The sequence below is a fragment of the Typopeltis vanoorti genome, chromosome 1 (genome assembly GCF_054136105.1).
Source record: "Typopeltis vanoorti isolate ZY-2024b chromosome 1, IOZ_Tvanoo_1.0, whole genome shotgun sequence".
Taxonomy (NCBI): Eukaryota; Metazoa; Arthropoda; class Arachnida; order Uropygi; family Thelyphonidae; genus Typopeltis; species Typopeltis vanoorti.
The window spans coordinates 154,258,401-154,281,120 of record NC_143549.1 but is presented as its reverse complement, the minus strand read 5'-3'; the positions used below and the strand labels follow the sequence as shown (position 1 = coordinate 154,281,120).

Below are 22,720 nucleotides of genomic sequence, written 5' to 3'. Positions count from 1 at the left end.
TTCTTTCCAAATTTTATTTATTAATCTGATTTTTTAATCTGATTTGAGTAAATCCATACGAAGATTACGTTCTTTAACCTTCTAATTGCCTTAATGATGTCAAATCATTCCGATAGTCATCAAATGTTATTTATTTACGTACGCTAACGATTGCTAAATTGTTGCCTATTAGTAATGGTACTGGCATTCCCGAAATCTAAACGCAAACCTTTTTTCCTATTTTATTTTACCTTTTACTTTCCGAGACATTAATGTTTCCGCTATGACCTGAATTAGTGATTCGCGTGGAGAACACTAGCACCTTTTTACAGGGCGTGGTGACTTCCATATCCGCCGTTTTATTACAACCTCGATTTTACTCTTTATTATTCTGAATTTATTTTACATCTTCAGTTATACAAATATACAGTTATTGTCAAAAATACATTTGAATTAAAGAGTGTCTCATGCAGCAGGATGGTCTCTCCTCCTGAAAAGATCAAGCCGATTTCAGAGCACGCAATTCATGTTGGGAAACATAATTCATTGCTTCTCTTTCGCGGTACAGTATTAGTTTAATTTTTTGTAAAATAATATATTCTTTTAATAAAAAGCTTCCTTAAAACAATGGCCTCATGATAAAGTATAAAAATTATGTAGCATAATTTTGCATTAATAAGTAGGAGATAAAAACATACTAAATATTAGAAAGTAGTAGAAGAATGAAGTTGTCTGATGATTTATCACCATGGATAGGCTGAGCTTAAATAATCCAGAAGCTATGTTTTACTGGTGGCCTGAAGAGACTTTGAAAAGTCATGTCAGGCCTCCACTAGGCGAGACTCATCACATGCGTAATGAAAATCACCCACCAGTTAAAAGGTTCTAATTTCGAAAGACATTTCTTTTAATCACACTCCTAAACTAAATAAAATGGAGTGTAATCCTAACTTTAGAATCATCCCCCCCCCATTACGATTTTCTAGACATAAATCTATACAAGCCTAATAGTAAATACAAACCTTTTCTATCATTTTCTTATATCGGAGTGCGTTTTTTCTCATATTTAAATATTCCGTTGTTCTGTGGAAAATATTTGAATTGTTCACTTTCATTTCAATTTATCAGTTTTTGGAAATATTTTCTTTACTGCTAAGTTTGTTAGAAAACTTTCTAGAAAAGTATAGGCGGTACTTTTTCTCCGGCCTCTTCAGCTATCTGGTGGAGTCACACTAGGCAATAACACTATCCAGTACCAAAAGTCAAAGTTTTTTACAACGCCATACGCAAAATAGGTTGAAAAGCATCACGCTACTCACTCGCTCAACTAGACGGCAATTAACCTATGATTAATTTTTTCTCCTAATCTATGGATATTTGTTATCATATGTTTATTTTACAAATTCTTGTCTCATTACTAATTAGATTATACTGACAATTATTGTGATAATTACCATTACCTCCTGTAGTAAATATGTTATTCAAGAATAGAGGATTTTATTATGAAAAGGATTTTTTCATTAGAATACCATTTAATATGAAACTGGACAGTTCTGTTTATCGTTTTTATATTCCTCTTTTATAGCTTATTTTTGTCATTGGATGTTTCTTCATGAACAAAGTCAGTTACCTGGAAATCTATTGACATTAATTCAAACAATTTTAGTTAAAGGCATCAAATTCCATAAATATACTGCAGAGCGTGGAACGAACTGTGTCCATTTGAGTATCTGGAAATTGATTTTTACACTTCTGTATCTACTTAGTGTCATCAGCTAATCTCTCTGGCATCTTTTATACGTTTTGGTCTGGTTTTAGCTTCTTCGGTATGCTGCTACTGAATTTTCTTGATCGCTCAAGTGTATACACATAAAATGAAATAACTAATTTTGTATGCTGAAAGCAGCGTAGATCCCTAATTTCGTTAACTCATGAAGCAGTAATTAACCTAAGTACCTAGCGAAAGCAATAAAAAGTGAGAGTGGATAGTATACTGCACTTAACTAGATGTCGGATAAAATAGCTCGAACTAAAACTATTGGAAACAACTCTTAATTCCGTTAGTTAACTAACAAAAGAAACGGTATTCAGTCATTATTTTTAATATATAAAGCTGTACGTGATATAGAGCAATTTTTACAGGATATCACATTATAGGAATGTGAGCGGTTACGTAGGAATATTTATAAAGGAATTTTGATCAAGGGTGACTTTGCAGTTCTCATGCGAGGACGATTTGGCTTTTTATTTCCGAAATTCTGCTTTAAAAATCTGGTAAAACACGCAGTTGGCTGTTAAGATGGGGGCAGAGAGGAATAATCCATCATTCCCAGATCCTTGTGAAATTCCGATTCCAGAGAATTGACTCTTAATACCTCCTCTCCCCATCTCGGAGTTACTGGATGCAACGTGATAACAGTGTTACTTTGGGCATTTCTTCATATAGACACAAAGGCTAAATTATCACATTCGCTTACATCTTGTTACGAATAATTCTGACTGCATTTATAAAACTTTTTACTGGAAGTTTTTTTTTCAGCAATTTCAAAGGAAATATTACAAAATTTATCTCGCTGTTTCCAAGAATTTTAGCTTACACGATCAAATGACAAAACTATAATTTCACAGGAAATTCTCCTATATCATTCAAAACCAAAATACAAGCGCTGCTTTTTCTTTTCTAACACAAGTTGTATTTTCTATTTTTGCTTAATATCACATCAAATATCGTATATATGTTTTCGCGTAATTTCTCGGGCAGATTGAAATCTCTGTAGGATTTGACAGCGTGCACTTCTGAACGACACTTTTGATCTATGAATGAGTAAAATATTTTTGTCAGCAATCTTGAGAAACTAAAAACTTTTTAATTTCCATTCTTAGAAGGTTTCAGGTGAGTGACGATGTAGATACATTATACGAGATTGCAGTCCTTAAATTCTCCGATCGCCTATCAGATCCTCGAGTTAATATTACGTTGCTACTTTCCCCAAGATTGATGCTGATTATTTTCGTTCTTATGCAATACCCCCCATACAATATTTTACCCTACGGTCTTCCTACGTGGAAATTTCTCAGAGGCGGACATTGAAATGACGTATGAAGTAATAAACTAGAATTAAAATCGACTCTTCTTAGAAATAAATGATACACTGTAATGTCCCATTTAGTCTCGGCAAAGTTGCGACGTCCTCTGCTCTTTCTTTAGTGCACTGTGGATCGTTTGTTACTAGTGTGAGTACCGACGAGCTTCATATTACCTTAAGTAGTCACCAGCACCTTGTAAATTCGTCTCATAACAAACCCAACGTATAAATCCCAAGTTGTTTATCACCTCGCTGAACGCTATCGTGTTCTCAAGTGTTTTGACATACTTAATCTCTTTTTACACGATCACATTATTTCTTGTCACTTCTTATTATCTCGATTATGTTCCTTTATTTATTCACAACCTCCCTGCTTGACTTGCTGGGGTGGTGTGGTAATTAGAACGGGGTTTAAGACCGAACCACATTTGCTGTCGTCTGGAATTTAGTACAGTACATCGTGAAGGCAAATGTGATTCTCCAGGACGGCATAATTTCCCTAGTGACCTGAACGCTAAATTAGTCGCTTCACCTTTTCGAGCTCGAGAATTTGAAATTCACTTTCCCAAACGTTACACAAGCGCATAAGGAAATGAATGCAATTAATAAAAGGAAAAACTTGAAAACGAAATTCACAATTAGTTTCATCTTTGGAAAACTATTTCTAGTTATTTGAATTACTAATACGCATGCGTCGCTGAAATGTTACAAAGTACTGTCACAGACATTCTCTCGTTCATCGATGCCACGAATTTCTTTTACTGATGTTTTCTTATTTGTATACAAATCCCCAAAAGATAATTGTATAACAAAGAACGTTTTAGAGTAGGTAAGACATAGATTAGAAGTTAATGTAATCTGTATTAAAGTTTCAGATATTTAAATAATATACTAGTTTCCTATTTTTATATTGAATATAAAGTTTAAGACACATATTTACTTAAATATAAAAGCTTAAATTGTGAAAGTGTGGAATAATTAATTTCCAGAATATTGCTGAAGCAACATTTATCTCTTAGTAACTTAAAATATAGAGTAATAAGAGCATAGCAGGTTAGTTAATTACGAACAGATGTAGCTAAATAACTGAAAATGAATGGAGTTGCTTGATGATTGTTTAGAGAAGGGTTAAACATACAAGTTCTGTTCACAATCATTAGCAATTGAACAGATAGATAATGGTATAATCGTTATCTGTTTGACCATTAGAACAATATAATGGTTCTGTTTTAATGGTCGAACAGACTATTACAATAATAACAGATACAAGAGAAATGCCTTCTTTACTTAGAGACAGTTCGAAAACAATTACAGGTGATTCAGTATCTGTCTCAATGGGAGTCAGAAGTCCATGTGAATAGAACTTATTGCATGATGAGTCATGATTTATGATCCTAGAGGACCCTCCCGCGAACGAAAACAGAAAACGTTAATTTATGAACAAAAATTATGTTCTTAGACGAATAGTTGAAGTGAATAAGGTTAAGATTTACTGATAGATTCAAACTGAGCCTTTATTGTGATTTCACAGATGTTTTGACCAAGTGGAAATAAGAAACACTTTCTAAATCTTTGGAGAGAAGGCTGTCAGAATTCACTTTCTCCAAGGGCAGATGATTTGGTCTTCATTATACGAACCAAAGAGCATTTAATGATTGGTTTATGCAGAGGAAATTGTCAGTACTGTATTTGAGGACTTCGTTTTTATGTAAACAATGTAATTTTAAAAATAGGATTGAAGAGTGTTATATATGATGAAGAATAACGGGATAGATCACTTGCGATTCTGAAATGTGATTCCTGCAAGGAACTTCAGCTATTCCCAAACCCTTTACGATTCCAGAAAGAGTGAAACACTTTAGGCAGAACTGACTATATTGCCTGCTGTTCACTTGGATGTAACAGCCCAGAGAGTTTTGGTCTCCTATTGATCACTAATAGGTAATAATAAAATAGCAACACTAGTCGTGTGACACTTCGTGTTCACGCAGAGTATGAAATAACGCAGTCCGTTGCAGTGTTTTAATGAAACAAATTGGGGATTTTACTTTGAAGCAAAGAATTTTCTTTGTTGATTAATATTTTACTAAAAATGGTTCTTGGTGTTCTGAGAGGCATAGCATTTTCACAAGAGAGAGTGCCAGTAAACAATGATTCCTCACATCAAGAATAAGTTCCATGAGGCTAACAGTATGTAAATATAAACGACGTATCGGTACAGTTCAGAATTCTTTCAGAAACGGGCGCCCTGTAGGACGTTATCTGGACTAATTAGATGGAATGTGCACTATTTTCTCACGGATTTTTCGTCATTCAAACTATTATGCTTTTGATTATATTTTTCAAGATTTTTCAATATTTTTTATTTTATTTTAAGTGATGGTTTCCAAATCACTGAGTTTAAACACATCACTGAATTGGAAAGCTCAACAAAATTTATCTTATGTTTAAGCTAAAAATTCAGAATGTGTTATGGAACCTGATTTTTTAAAAACTACACTGCTTCATTCTATTACTTTTTTACACACTTAAAAGTCCTGTAAAACAGCGTTTTTATAAGTAGGCTATGAGGTAGAGCCTCGTAACTCGCTCAGAAGCCCTTCGGTCTGAAAGACCTGGGTTCGATTCCCGTCAGTGACGTGAAAAACCTTTATCTGGTCTTTTTCGACTAAAGGTGAGTTAGCCGGTCTCATATGGAGGTAGGGGTTTTTTTTCACACGGAAACTCGAGTTTTTCACCCCACAGAACAGGCAAACCGGCCCCGTGAATACACATGGATTACAGTCATGAATACGTTCCAGCCATATGCTGGTCCCGAGTCCGGATAAAATTGGGGGTTGGGGAAAGCAATGGTGAACTACCGTGCTTAATCTTATTTTATGGGCAATGCTTACAAAGTCACCTACGGTCGGAAACGACTGAAAAGGAAAACCAGGACAGGACTATGAGGTGTTTATCAGTATATTTTAACTTCAATAATGCTAAAGTTTAATCTTGTTACAATATTCATAGATCAAACTTAAATTGCTCTTAAACTCGTTCAGTGCTAGAAACCTACATAGAAAATTACTTTAGCGAGACGAGATCACTGAAAGGTTTTTGAACCACAAAATATATCTAAGATATGAAACACGATATATCCCGTATGAAATATACGTATCGTATTTTCTTATTGGAACAAACGACACAAAAGAATAGCATTTAGAATTTATCGACCGAATGTAGTTTGTCGAAGAACGGGATGGAGAAAGATTTGCTAATTTCCAAAATAAAACTTTAAAAAGAATTCAGATATGTTTCCCAGATTTGAGTATGCATTCTACGTAACTTATGCTTTTACTTGGTATAACTTAAGATGAGGAAGAGAACGTAATAAACACTAAATGTTGAAATACTTTAGCAGTGGAAAACTGTTATCAATGATGGGTCTTGATAGTAACACAACTGCATGATGGGAATCTTAAAGAAATTGCGTGTTACGAGTTATAGGCTACACTAAATTACTAGTTTTAGAAACGGTTTTCTCTATTTGAAACTTTGAAATAATGTACGTTATTTTGATTTTAAAATCGAAAGAACATTGAAAATCATAAAACATGATATACCAATCCATTTAAAATAAAATGATTAATTTTATTAAGAATCGACTGATGTTTTAACACATCAAAAATCTTTGTAAATATTCTTTAAACGCGCAGAGAGAAGTTAATAAAAGTAATATGAATAAGGAAGAAAACGACAGAAAAAAAACCGAATAGGAAGTGACCTTAGAAAACATTATCTGAAATAGAGCTCTCTAAAAGAAGAACAAAAATCGGAAAAAAATTCTATAGATCTCTCTCAAATAACAAGATTTATTTTCTTCTGCTGCTGTCCGTTGTACGACAGCTGACGTACAGGAGTCGGTTGGTATAAAGATGATGTCGTTTGGGTGTCAGTCTCTACGGGACTGGCCTGTCCCGCTTTACTATCCCTTGTAATATTTACTCTGCTTTCTTTATCAGAGAAAGCAAAATTGCGGTACACTTCTGCGTGTCTCCATTTTTTTTTGTTTCGTTGTCTGACAGAACACCTACTTCTGTCGGAGAGTTCTGCTCTTATATCGGATGGGATTTTTGTAATATTCTTTTTTCTTGTTCTTTCCAACACTCTCAGTTTGTTTGTTTTTTTCCTTTTCCCTTTCTTATCCAACTGTTTATTTTTCTTTTCTTTTGCATTACGCTTGGAGCTATAAACATTCTTAAGTTTTCTCACCACGAATAAATTGATCTTTTAGAAATTAATTTCTTAAATTTTTAAAAGCGTATGAATTCCGAAACACGAGCAGTGAAACAGGTTTTTTTTCATTTTGTTTTGGTTATCATTTGTTCAAATAATGATATGATGTTTAGGAATTCTGACACATCTAAACATCATAACATGGTGATTGATTACAAAATAAAAACTTATTGTTACATAGACCATAAATAACGAACTATGTTCTTACAAACTGCCTACCGGTTTCGCTAGTAACTGACTAGCTTTCTCATGGCTTATACAGTACACAAAAAAAAAGGTAAATGCACAGAAGGTTTTAGAATACAAAGAACCGTTAGTATCTGTTAGGTAGCTAGGGTGACACGTTCGCGTGACATAACTACTCAGCATCATGAACACGTGTTACATGTAAACGCGTAATATGATTATTCGCGTACTGTAGCTCTGTTGAACTGAGGGAGTTAATTAGATTTTTCCAGGTATCGTTCAGAATGGCCCCTTGATTTCTGTTTAGGTTGCTTCCCGTACGTAGTACAACTGCCGCTTCTTTAAATACTCGATGTCTGTAATCCTCGTCTACGTAGGGCATGGAGCTGTTATTCCAGTCTATAGTGTGGTTCGAAGTAGAAAAGTGATATGCCAATCCTGAGGTGATCGTTCTGTTGTGATTAACATCGCCTACATGTTCTTTCTGTCTTATTTCTAGGCTTCTCGAAGTCTGTCCGATGTAGGAAAGACCGCACGTGCAAGGAATATTATACACACCTGGATATTTATAGAATGGCACAATGTCTTTTGGAGATCTTAGGACTTGTCTTATGCTATTTGTTGGTTTAAATACAACCCTGATGTTATGTGTCTTTAACAGTCTAGCAATTTTTGAGGAAGTTGAATCTATAAAGGGGATGACTGCTGTTGAGATTTGCTGGGCGACTGTTCTTTCTTGTTGGTTATCTTTGTATAGAAATTTGTTGATGATGTATCGAGGATAACCATTTTGTGATAGAGTTGTAGCTATTTTAGACAGTTCTGTTTGAACTTCTTCGTCAGAGATAAATTTTCTAGCTCGATTTCTTAGCATGTGGATGATGCTGTGTTTCTGTGAACTGTGATGGTTAGAAGAGTAATGTAGATATCTTCCAGTGTCCGTTGGTTTTTTGTAAATCGACAGTTTGATACTGTTTCCTTGTCTTTTTACTAGTAAGTCCAAGAAGTATAGCTGTTCGTTATTTTCTACTTCTAGAGTAAATTTTATTTTATTGTGGAGTGCATTGATTCTGTTAACAAACTAAAAGACAACTTAGAAAGCCTACATTTGTTTGTTAACAGAATCGATGCACTCCACAATGAAATAAAATTTACTCTAGAAGTAGAAAATAATGAACAGCTACACTTCTTGGACTTACTAGTAAAAAGACAAGGAAACAGTATCAAACTGTCGATTTACAAAAAACCAACGGACACTAGAAGATATCTACATTACTCTTCTAACCATCACAGTTCACAGAAACACAGCATCATCCACATGCTAAGAAATCGAGCTAGAAAATTTATCTCTGACGAAGAAGAAGTTCAAACAAAACTGTTTAAAATAGCTACAACTCTATCACAAAATGGTTATCCTCGATACATCATCAACAAATTTCTATACAAAGATAACCAACAAGAAAGAACAGTCGCCCAGCAAATCTCAACAGCAGTCATCCCCTTTATAGGTTCAACTTCCTCAAAAATTGCTAGACTGTTAAAGACACATAACATCAGGGTTGTATTTAAACCAACAAATAGCATAAGACAAGTCCTAAGATCTCCAAAAGACATTGTGCCATTCTATAAATATCCAGGTGTGTATAATATTCCTTGCACGTGCGGTCTTTCCTACATCGGACAGACTTCGAGAAGCCTAGAAATAAGACAGAAAGAACATGTAGGCGATGTTAATCACAACAGAACGATCACCTCAGGATTGGCATATCACTTTTCTACTTCGAACCACACTATAGACTGGAATAACAGCTCCATGCCCTACGTAGACGAGGATTACAGACATCGAGTATTTAAAGAAGCGGCAGTTGTACTATGTACGGGAAGCAACCTAAACAGAAATCAAGGGGCCATTCTGAACGATACCTGGAAAAATCTAATTAACTCCCTCAGTTCAACAGAGCTACAGTACGCGAATAATCATATTACGCGTTTACATGTAACACGTGTTCATGATACTGAGTAGTTATGTCACGCGAACGTGTCACCCTAGCTACCTAACAGATACTAACGGTTCTTTGTATTCTAAAACCTTCTGTGCATTTACCTTTTTTTTTGTGTACTGTATAAGCTTTGAGAAAGCTAGTCAGTTACTAGCGAAACCGGTAGGCAGTTTGTAAGAACATAGTTCGTTATTTATGGTCTATGTAACAATAAGTTTTATTTTGTAACACTTCATGACCAAAAACATGTACAATTTAAATGGTGATTGATTATTGACTGCTAAATGAAGCTAATAGAAAATACTAATTAATTAACATAATAGTTATTGGAGTAATTGAAACTATCAGGCAGCATTGAAAATCATACATTTTAGTCCCATTATGACGAACACAGGTTCAGAAAGTTACCGTACGCGTAAAAAAAACATCATTTCCAAGCCTTTCCAATCAATATGGCATTGCGTAAGAGAGAGTCTGCATTGTTGCAATGGTGTCATGAATTTGAAGCGTTCTCTACACATAAACCGTTCTCCTATTTTCACTGTAATAAACAATTAGACATTAATCTACAGCAATGTGTCATTATTAGTATGAAACATGGGAACGCTGTTTCTAGATTTCTGCTATTTCAGGAGTTAGAAATTTCCCATTATACTACAAAATTCCGTTTTTATTAATTACTAATCATGTAATCATTGTTCACGTAAGCATTGTTCAACTGAGTTGGTTGCAGTTACAGTCGAAGGAACTAAAGCTGTAAAGCTATGTACTATCTTTAACTTGCGTGTGTTCGTTCTGGCCGCTTAGCCTGTTTTACTGGATGAAATAAACTGAAACAGATCTTCATATGAGATGGCTAACTCTTATTCAGTTGAAAAGCCCTTATATAAGTGTTCTTTGCATCTTAGAGGATATTTAAACCCAGAACGTATCATCAATACCAGCTTAGGCTTCCCGGAAGAGAGAAAAAAAAATTAAATTTAGTAGTTCTTTAAAAGTATTTAGAATGACTGAATGATTTTCCCTTTCAGTCATTTCCGACCGTAGGTGACTTTGCAGGCTTTGCCCAACTGTGGATATTATTATAACTTCCTGTATATGGATACAATAATGGTCTGCGTCATCCTTATGCCAGTTAACCATAGAATGCAAAATTGTTCTGAGACATTGTAAATACAATCAGAGGAAATCAGTTAACATTGATTCAGGTTCGGGACCGGCATATGGTTGGGACGTATTCATGACTGTAATCCATGTGTATTCACTGGGCGGGTTTATCTATTCTGGGGGACAAAAAACCCGATACCTCCGTATAACTCACCTTTAATCGAAAGAGACCAGATAAAGGTCCCTCACGTCACGGACGGGAATAGAACCCAGGTCTTTCCGACCAAAGGACTTCGTCTATACTGACTGAGCTAAGGAGGCTCAAAATATTTAGAATTAGTATATTATGCAGATTAAATCCTTGTGATTCAACAAAGAACATACACAATTATTGTTTCCAATGATGCACGATTTTTATTTCGGATATATTAATTTTTGCTTTATCCCTTGTTTAATAATATAGTAGTTTTTGCATTTATATAGCGACAGACAAATTTTTATGTAAGATTTCTTGTATGAAATCAGTACTGGAAATGGCTCATCGTACGAAACTTTTATGTTTCTTTTAGAAAAGAATGATTTGCAGATGCTCTGATGGTTTTATTTCTTTATAGATTTCACAGATAACAATATGCTGTAGTACAATGAGTTACCGTTCCCTCTGCAAGAGAAACAAATATATTCAACTCGCGACCTTCTTCAAAACGTCTTCCATAATTTCAGCTTACCAGGACGTCCGCTGTACCTCTTGTTATTGTAGCATTAACGTGCATCGTTATAAACTTTTGTGATCTTTAAAATTGCAGCAGTGAACTTTATTTTCTCTAATAAATAAATCCAGAGAATATTTTGCATCGTTTAACAGTACGTCCTTGCAAACACGTGTCGAGTCTCCCGCGAACAGCGTGCTTAGGAAATATGCTGCTTTGCTCTATGTGAATAAAGAGAAGACAGGATTGATAATGGAGATTTAATGTACGTTGGTTTTCTTTATTCGCACTGATGATAAACTGTAAATAATTAGGAGTCGTGCTGTTTCCTCTTAAGGCTACGCTGAGCAACAGCATGTCTCATTCACTGTACTGAAGATGCACATAAAGGATAAGGTAGTTAAATACTCTCCGTTGACTTGCTTAAGTACTGCATTTTAAATGTAATTGCACAATGGAATCTCGTTACCAGTCTCTTGAAATGGGGTTACATTTTTGAAATGTAAACAACTTTCAATAGTAAACGGCTACGTATTTACTCTTGACTTCACTTAACGGTATTTCCTGTGTTCTCTTCCTTCCTTATTGTAATTCGTTCTCAAACTAAATTTTCTCATTTTTTAGTTGCTGTTATTGTCTTTGTCCTTTACGGCTCTTGGAAAATGTGACAGTTTTTAAATTTATTTCCAGTTCCTTTGATTTAATTTGTCTGTCATTATATGATTTCGTTTTCTCTTTCTAAAAGGGTATAATAGGGTAGCATGTTGTTGACTTCAGAGCAGCGTGGCATAGTCTGCGGGACAATTTGATTTCACGTGGACAGAATTTATGGAGGAATTAGCTTTTGTGTAAAAATTGCGAACTTAAGCGTACTGTTATACTTTGAATTCAGTTTCATATCAATAATAATATTGCTGCTCTTAATTTATATCTTGAGCCTGTTCAAAACGTAAAGTTCCGGAAATCCCACCGAATCTTGTGAGATTCGAAGCCCTAAAGCTGAGTACTCCCCCCCCCCACACACACACAAAAGAAGAAGAAATTTACTAGAGTCGGAATTTAGCCTCTTTTAAAGTGAGTCCATTCAGTGATAATAAAACAAAGGCTGAATTTTCAGCATAGTTTTCACGTTTTTTTCTGGCTCTCAGAGTGGGCATTGACAAGCCTAATTTCAAAATGGGGATGTCAGGCTTGTAGAATAGGTGGTATTTATATTAAAAGCGCACACGATAGCTCATATTCCATATAGTTTATTATCCTCCAAAATGCATTTTTGAAAATCTTTGAATAAAATAAGAAATGTACTCGAGATTATAGGAAATTCTTAAACAGCAGTTGAGGTAAAGCATTTTGGTTTATATCTTAGAATACAGAAATTTAATTTTCCTTTAACAGTTTTCATATCATCGTGCAAAGACAAAATCATATTCCGTATTACCATACATTCCTCGATGTTAACTTAATATACAATCTATTATGCGTTGTCATGGTAACGATCCTGCAGTTGGCATCGAAATATGCATTCAATCTTCCTACTTTAGGATATAGCAAGTATTTTAATCCTTCTTTAGATATGTTTAAATTTTAACCATATAGTTTAATGTTTTACTGTTTGCTTTCATAATTTTACAATTTTTAAAATTATAAATTGAGCTTAGATTATGCATATGTTATAATTTAAGCAGAAAGATTTCATCTATTGAAAACTAGAGTAAAAAACCCTGTTTTCATTCAGATAAATATGTTATTCTGAAGTATTTTATTTTGTTTACTTTATTTTAGATGGTATCACTCTTTACAAAAGGGGAATACTGAATCCGTTTACAAACTTCTTATTTGCGTAGAAGACAAACTGCTTACTCCGAAGAAGACGGTCGTCTTTCTTCGATTTTTTCAGGAAACAAGGTAATGTGAAAGACAAAGAATCTCTGGATTGTTTTAAATAATTTTCTAATCGCTGTGAGTTATATAGAATTTATTAATAGAGAGGCTTTTATTTGGAATTTGATAGCTAATTTTTTGAATGAATGTGATTTTGGATGGCAATCCAGATCCAAATCCGAAGACAATGATTTCAAATGTTATACTTGCAGTACTGCTTTAAGCGTCATACCTCCTGTTATACTCCACTAGCAGCCAGTGCAAATGCACATTTCCAAACTGTGAATACAGTAACCTCAATCAATTCATTCGAACAATAAAAATTATAAACTGTCAGTATAATAATGTTGTTTGTGTGCGCACGTGCGTATTTCTGGATCAAAGTGCAGTCTCACAGTCATTTAGTAATAGATCTATTACTAAATTTATGTTGTTGGAAAGACCTGTTTGCGAATCCTGTTTAGGACATGAAAAATCTTTATAATGGCCTTTTATTTTAAGATAAGTTTTTCATTCAGCAAAATAAGAAAACTGATCAATCATCCAAAGTTGAGGTAGCCCGTTAACCAACACGCAATTAACACACTGTTAAATTGTGAATGAAGATATTTATAATTAATAATACTTCATTCATAATTAACATGACCTACCATATCATAAGCAGGATTTATTTAAATTTATTTTGTTAGTCTCTTGCTTATAAAATGTTATTCATGTAATCCTTTTGAGTTTTGTTAGTTAATTTTATTTATGTAATTTCATTTATTTTATTTGATTTATTCCTTTAATAATATTATAAGAAACTGTAATGTATGTCATTTTAATATATCCAGAAGATTCTTTGTGATATCATTTGATTGGTTGTTGTGAAAAAACATGCAAATTTCTCCAAGCGCGTGTTGGAGCGTGAACTACTATATACTAAGGGAAAAACAAGTTTGATGTGAGTTAAACTGGTGAGAACCAGTTACTGGCGGGAAAAAGGAAGGAGGAGTGTATACGAAAACGAAAGTAAAAAAAGAGAATCGAGTAGCAAAATATAGAGAAAATAAAGGTAGCTGGAGAGTGGGAGGAATTTTGGCGTGCCGAAAACGGAATTAAAAGGACTGGGATTCCCTTGGTATTTTAACTTACCTTTTACTGAGTTGGATTTATACCAAAACTTCCTAACGCCTAACAGTGGAATAGTAATACTATAATAGATAATATGTATAAGAAAAAAGAAGAAATAGGTAGATAATTTAAACCAAGTGCATAAAGGTTATATTCTCCCGAGTCTATAAATCAGTCGCGGAAGTGGAAAATTCTTTTAAGTTTGTGTTACTACAAAGTAAAAGTCAGCAAGGACCTTTAAAATTATTGTTCGATCTCCTTATGATGTGACGAAGCTATATCCTGGTAAGATTACCTTTACTATACTTTAGTGAGAAGTAACGAAAATTAATTCCGCCGAAAGTAAATTATTCCTAGTTGCTGTATTCAGCGAGTCAAGATTTAATGTGTGATGTGCTAAGACTTTTCCCTCTTCAAGTGATAAATGCTATGTTATTGAATTAAGTGTTCATTGACTGAACAAGAATACTGTGAAGCTTATTTGATGTAATTTAGGAATCTCGAACTTACAAGAACTAAAATTGATTAACTGAGCTTAGAGAATTAGAAATGAATGTCTGAATGTTCATGAGTTGTATTCTTTGGGAATATCTTGAACTGATTTGATATTTAAAATGTTTTGAGATGTAACCTTGATCAGAGTAGAGTTATAATATAAGTTCTTTGTAATAGAAGGATAAGATCTGTTAAATATAATCTTTAATTATAAAGTTTAAGCTCAGCTGAGTAGTATACTAGAATCTTAATGAGAGCTTTATATTCGTTTAATTATAAATCCCTGTTGGAATACTGAGTTATAATGTAATTTATGTGACACTGCATTAAATTTTTTTTTTTATTATTATCTAAGATCAACCTAGTGTTTATCTGATTTTCTTTCACTGAACCGCTCATTAAATATTTCGAACCAATAGCGGGAGCTTTGCTTAATAGTGAGAACCTCGGCCTAAAATCAGCTTTACAATAACCTGGTATAGTTGAAGGTTGATTTATCATGGTTGCTCATGCAATTCAGAACATGGAGTGGTGCAGTATAATATAAATGTTCTTCATGTTAGGATGATATCTCAGCCTACAACTAGTTAAATTTATAACAAGAGAGAAATAAAAAAAAAAAAATCAGCTAACGCCTTTTTATTCCCGTAAGAGAAATATAAGACGATAAATCATGATTGAGCAGAAATTACGATCTAACAAAATGTATATTAGCCTTAATTCCACACAACAATAACTGAGTTATAGCTCAGTTTTTAGCGACTACAAGATAGATATTAGTTGCAACTGAATCTAAGGACGAAACTAGGATTATCCATTCCATAGTGCTAAGGCTTTTTCTTTCATTGATCAATTCTCATAAGGAATGTTAAACAAAAGCTAATACAACGGAAGTTATTAAGGGAAAAACCTAAAAATAACATTTACAGAAGAAGAGTAAAATGGTCAATGCACTTGACCCATTAACATGACAGATCTGGATAACATAACCATTTCCTTAGTTAATAAAATAATACTTCCATAAAATAATCTTTGTAGTACACACGACTGTCCATCACCGATCAGCACCAGACAGTATCCAACTGATCTGTGCCGGAATAAATCAATAATACTCTGCACTATCCCAGAACTTCAGCTAGTACTTTGATACCAGAACTAGTCGATAACAGTACGTTTGCTATTTTTACTCTTAATGTATTCTTCGTGTCCCTTAGATAGTCCATTAACAAATAATATAACTAAATGTGTTGGTGTTATCAAAGTCTTCAGTTGTTGACTTAAATGGTATTGACTACAATTAAGGGGATGGATATCAGTTGCATTTTAATACAAAGCTTCATTTTTTATTCGACCTTCATTTTATTGTGCCGAATAGATAAAAATGTTTTTTTAGTAAATAGTAAAAAGTCACTGAGGTAAATCGTAGAAAAATGTAAAAGTGAAACGGGGAGTGTTATATAGTTGCAGAAGCTTCATTTCAGGGATACAGTATATATCTGGTAATCCGATGCAGGTTTGGCCTTGAAATTAGTCTAAGATGCAGTCTAGTAGTGGTAAACTCACAGTGGATGCTATAGTAAAGTAAACCCAGTTGCGTGGTGACAGAGTACGTCCATATATAATATTCTGTCCTTTAAGGTGCAGGACCAAATGCTGTCGCCTTTTCCAATGTCAAGGATAACACCCAGAATCATCTGTCTTCTTACGTTGGAAAACAGAACGCGATGCTTGTCACGTTGTTAATATGTAGTGGATTACTATTAATGGCAATTAGATCTTATAAAAACTAGACCAATATGTCTATCATTGTATTTATTACGTGTATGTTAATAGAAACGTTGAACTCAATAAAAAAAACAACTAGGGAGTATGTGCATGGTTGAATTTGCAGAAATATTCTTCAGTACGTTTGGAAATAAGTGAAAATGAAATGCAAAAACATGTGCAAAAGCATTTTCGCACATAGCTGTAATCTCTGAAATAAGCACATATATTCGGTTATTCATTGCATTGGTTCGTAGTGACAACAACAACCAACAATAACAAAAAAAAAAACATGTAGGTATTCTCATATTTTGGTTGTAGCTTCTGAGAACAAATTTTCACACCTTGAATATTTAAAAATGAAAACATTTTACAGTCTCAGGCTGCCAGCATTTTATTGCGAGGGCACTATAAAAACAGTCTTGAACACTGACGGATAGTAACAGGGGTTTTTAGCCAAGATATTTGTCTAAGACCATAAGTTGTAATGCTTGAAAACTTGAAAGGCAATTTTGGCAATCACGTGAATTTCATGCAACTTTCATTTACCTAAGTTAGCAAAATTCCTTGTGGATTAAGTAATGTTAATATTAAGTAATGCAAATACACATACATTCAAAGAACACTTTATTAAGATCATCTTCTTTACTTTGGCTTTTAAACCGCTTAATTCCCTCGACATTGATTCCATAAGAAAAAGAAAACAAAACACCGAAATCTTACCTTGAACATAAGATAAACACTCTATATCGCCTTCAAAACAAGGTGGAATACCGTAAAGAGGGGAGGGGAGTATAAATCGAGAGTATGGTTTTCATGACGTCTTGAATGAAAAGTTTCTGTCTATTCTAAACGTAACGTATTTCTCTATTTGAAGAAATAACACGAAGTGCTTTCCGACTGGGATAAGAACATAGTTGGCAGATACAAGCATCGCTTTTTTACTTATCCAAATGCTGTGTTACTATTTGAGTGCACGCAATTGATGAACATTCCTTATTGCTATCGCCTAAGGTTATACTATGATTAATGCTGACCATTTAACAAAATAATTTAATTTCTTGTAAAAAAAATATTTGGATTGGTTATAGCTGTTTGGATGTGCAGTCGAAGCAACTAAGGCTATAAAGGGTGGTTGGTGAATTATGTCTTTTAGTTGCATGTATTCTTCTAGCTATCTTGACAGGAAAACTATCACCTCCATATGGGACCGACTAATTCACCTTTAGCTGAGAAGTCTTTGGAAGATATTTCGTGTTCTAGACAGGATTCAACTCCAGATCCTTCCGACCTGAAGGTATCAACTATAGAGAATGAAGTATAAAAATGAAAAGTATTAAACAGTTCATTATCATTATTTTGTTTCGGAGATTAAAACACGACAAAAATATTAAGAAGTCAAATTTATTAATTTATTAAAGAATCTAATTTATTTTAAAATAATTTTAAAAATGTAAGAGTAAGACGTTTTTTTAATAAATAATTACAATTAACTCTACTGACATTATTTAGTGAGAAAAATGGATATTATGATAACTTTCTGTATATGGATACAATAGTGGTTGTGTCAGTTAACCATAGAATGCAGAATTGTTCTGAGACATTGTAAACACAATCACAAGAAATCAGTTAGCAGCAATGGCTGGAAGAAACATCAAATACAACACATCTTCCAAGCGCAAAGAGAACAAATAACAGCACATGTACTTTTTCATAATAAAGGCGAACCTAAGATTAAAACAAAAAAAAATGTCTGTTGATTGCACAGTAAATTTGCTCAAGAATGACTTGCGTCCAAATTGCTTTTGAGACTATGGCTGCAGAATTTTATTTAGGAGAGATCTGGCGGATATTTTTTTTTCTTCTTCTCTATTGTTGTTGTTAGACTGACTATGAACATTCGATATATGAAGCAACGAACTAGTGAGGTTAAGAAATGTCATTTAATAAGAAATATACGTTTTTTTTAAAAAAGAGTTTAATAATTGCATTGAATGAAACTATGTTAGAAAGATTTAACGAAGGAAGAGGTTAATGAAAAATCTCTTATCAGTATAATATAAAACACTAAGCACATAGTATTTTAATTAGAGACTTTTTTGTTAAAATTGCGCAGTCGGTCGATTTTATAATTTTCCTTTGACTGCTAATAACAATCGATAATATCGGCCCCACTCGGTCCATTCAACTATTAAGATATCAAAACATGTCTTTCACTATAAGCAAGGCATCTCGAGCTCGCCAACATTCCTGTTTTTTGTTCTTAAAAAATCCACCAGAAAATAAACGAGAACCCTTATTTATTGAAGTGCTTAACGTCTTAGCAAGAAAATGTCTCACTAAGTCATCGCGCTAGTTGACAAGAAAGTAATATAGATGATTCACATTTGCAGCGAGTACGATGTAATGCATCAGACGACAGTCGGTCGTCTACCATCGCTTTCCACCATGGCGGAGATTACTTCAGACATTGAATGAAACAAATGAGGGGGAAGGACAGCTAGTGGACGGAACCAGGATGCCGCTTGGATTAATGGGCGCGACTCTTCGCTAATGACCCACTTAAATACGTTCCTGATGTATTTTAGTGGCGTATCCTCTGACGAACACCACAATAATGTGTGGCGCTGCCTAAAGGAAGTGTCATCTAAACTATTCCATAGAATATTTCCCAATTTTGTGGTTTCTGATTATTCAAGTTCGTTTATGAAGAGAGAGTTCTTTAATGACGCCCAGTTAGTCATAGCCAATTGCATCCGCTTATTCAGTGTCCACAGACGGTGTCTGCTGGTTCTTATATCAATCATACGATGTTTAAGCAAACCCATGTGTAAAATGACAAACTTTAATCAACTGTACTGTGAAGCTTTTAATAAAGGTTACAGTTTTTTGTAGTTCGCTGGATTTTTAGCCTCGCTGCTATCGGTAATCATATGCATATGTATCAGTGGCATTCGCAGAAGAGGGAGGCGGAATCTCTCCTTCTGATCTCTCCCTAAGAAGAGTGCATTCCTCTCTCTCTCTCTCTCTCTCTCTCTCTCTCTCTCTCTCTCAATATGTGCTTTTCGTTCCTCAGAACGAGCAACCGGCCATTAGAACACACGTAATTAACATTATAATACACTGGCCTCATAGCACGAGTTGCTTCGGCGATAAATCTAAATAAACGAAACCAAACAAGTGTCTATATTGACAGTTTAGTCATTCTGAAGAAAGTGTAAAGCATATTGAATTTTTGTTGGTATTTCCTGCAAAATATTGGATATTAGTTATTTAAAATTAAAGTTAGATTCCCCCAAGAAAATTGGACCCTTCTGAGAAACTTCGATTACTCGAAACCTTAGAAACATCTATACGGTACAATACAACACAATACAGATTTATTAAAGAAAATAGAACTACGATATACACCCAAAAACTAAAAGATGTGATACAAATTTCTGGTTGTATATTGTTTCTAACCTAGCGGGGTTTACGTGCTATTCCATGTTGTTCCCTTGTGACTTTATTCATCGGTCTCAGCATTTGCGTCATTCTAGTATCGCCAGAGGTTATATTTCCTTTTTGCCCCCTTTTTGATGATGTCATCAAATATTTTTCCCTTCATTGCCAGTTTGTATTAATTGCAGTTTTGCCATCTGACGATTGTGTCCGATATATTTTGATCATACATAACACAATAGGGTGCAATATCTAACATACGAAAGAAGAACCGTCATGTGTTATACACGAATAAGCTGCTTTCGTTCCCTTCATTTCCAATGTAATCAATCTCTTTCTGCCTGTGAAGAAATAAGGCCGCATTTAATACGATGCTAACCAATGCGGTAAGAATCCCTAGACATCCTCTTTTCTTCATATAAGCATGAAAATAGACTAGAGTAACACGCTTGCATCATGCAGCCATCATTTATCTGGTATTCTCATCTGCAAGTCTAAATTAGAAACGTTGTAATCCTAGTAAGTGCTAATTAATGGTATTATCTGAGATAGGAAATGCATACATAATGTGGCTTCTGCAGCTTTAAACAACTAACCGTAAACAAATGATCTGCAGTCTATAAATGAAGAATGGAAAAGGTTCCGGTTAATAAAGAACAACTTCGACGTTGGAAATTTATTCATACTGTAAAGCCAAAATGAACAATTCGCTTTGCAGAGTTGCCTTTTTTTTTCAATGTAATAACGATGTATGTTTGGTAACACTAAAGATATACAACTTTGTGATGAAGCTTCTACAGAGATTTAGACCAAAAACAACATTTACACTCTGCATTAGTTTACTGAATGAAAAGTATTTTTGTTAATTTTTTACAACAAAGCAGTGATCTTCTTGGATTAGTTTTGTGTCTACAGTTTGATGACATGGTATCTTGAAAATTACGGCACCAACAGCCAAGAAAGTGTAACAGATAACCAACGCAATGTTACTTTGATCACCACGTAATCTAATTGTGTAGCCCAGATCACAATAAGGAGGCAGTTTTCTTCTGTTTATAGGCAGAGGCGAGGTTGCAAGATGAGGCTTTAATTCTGTTCGTAGTGAACTAGCGAAGGATGCATAGATCTTCCTGCGCAGCCAACAATGTCATTAGGGGAAGGGAGGGGGACTTACAAATCCACTGATGGTGAAATCGATTATCTGTAACAGATTAATGTAATTTCCGTTCATTTACAGTGTTCTACCCGTCTTTCCAGATGCGGTGTCTCAGTCAGTGAGGCCCAAGATACGATGCTGATTACTGCCGTTATCTAATTCCATGTTGCATGCACGTTGTCATTAGACACCGAAGCATAAAACTCTTCAAAGTGACAAGTAATATTAACGCATGCGCGGAATCTTTTTAAAATTTTCTTTTTACTGGAAAGTTTCAATTAAAAAATTAATTGATTGATTGATTGATATTTATTGATACTGGTATTTATTGATCTGGAGAAAGCGTATAATAGAGTGCTAAGGCAAGAAGTCTAGAGGTGTCTGGGGGAGAAAAAGGTACCAGAAAAATTTGTCAGGCTGGCGCAGGAGATGTACAGAAATGTGAAGACAAGAGTTCGGACCTGCCCGGGAGAGACAGAAAGTTTTCCAGCGACAGTTGACTTGCATCAAGGGTCAGTATTGTGACGGAGGAGGTGAGAGAAGACGCGCCTTGGACTATGTTGTATGCGGATGACATCGTGCTTTGTGCAGAATCAAGAGAAGAAGTGGCAGCTAAACTGGAAAGTTGGAGGAAAGTACTGGAAGAGATACTGGCAGAAGTAAGACAGAGTATATGTGTTGCAAAGTGGATGGCAGCTAGGAGACAGATCTGGAGCTGGAAGGAAATGTCACTAGGAATGTCAGTGACTTTAGATACTTAGGTTCAACAATGAAAGAGGATGGTGAGACTGAGAAGGAAGTGGGATGGAGGAACTGGAGAGATATGGCTGGGGTGCTATGCGATAAGAGTGTGCCGATTAATCTATAAGGCGAAATCTACAAGACAGTAGCGAGACCAGCTATGACGTATGCTATGGAAACTGTGGCCCTGAGGTAAAATAACATCAGCAGGATGGAGGTAGCGGAGACGAGAATGCTTAGGTGGATGTGCGGTGTGACCAGAAAGGATCGTCTGAGAAATGACTATGTAAGGGGAACGGTAAAACTTACGAACTTAGAAGCAAAGATACAGGGGGCAAGGTTGAGATGGTTTGGCCATGTGATGAGGAGGGAGGAAGAGCATGTGGGAAGAAAGGTCATACAGATGGATGTGCAGGGGGAGGAGGAAGCGCGGGCTGCCAAAGAAGAGATGGAGGGTGATGGTGGAGGATGACTTGAGGATGAAAAACTTGGATGTGGCTACAGCCCAAGACAGAAGGTTGTGGAGAAGACTCACTACAAACAGCGACCCTACTTAAGTGGGAAAAGCTGAAGAAGAAGAAGAAGAATGCAAATAAAAATTATGTGTTGATTGATAAATATTTTTGAGATATTTTGTTGTCATTTCTATGTTTCACGGGATCCTTTCAATCCCCCGTATTTTTAACTACATTTTTTCTTAAATTTTGGTTTATTTCTTGAGAACAAAGTGAAGTGATTATTAATTATTTTAATTATTAAATTATTTAATTCAAATATTTCAAT

The 22,720-nt window shown here is 34.7% G+C and overlaps 1 protein-coding gene across 2 annotated transcripts in view; it reads left to right on the top strand.

Annotated features, from left to right (window-relative positions):
* The window catches only part of LOC150110555 (complexin-like), a 542,097-nt gene that overhangs the window by 192,630 nt on the left and 326,747 nt on the right, over positions 1-22,720 (top strand). Inside the window, exons 1-2 of one of the 2 annotated variants that reach the window (XM_090394737.1) lie at positions 3,821-3,894; positions 13,129-13,251. The gene's annotated coding sequence lies outside the window, so the exon portion shown is untranslated. Of the gene's footprint in view, positions 1-3,820; positions 3,895-13,128; positions 13,252-22,720 lie in introns of those variants that run through there. The other variant, XM_090394731.1, reaches the window with a different exon arrangement.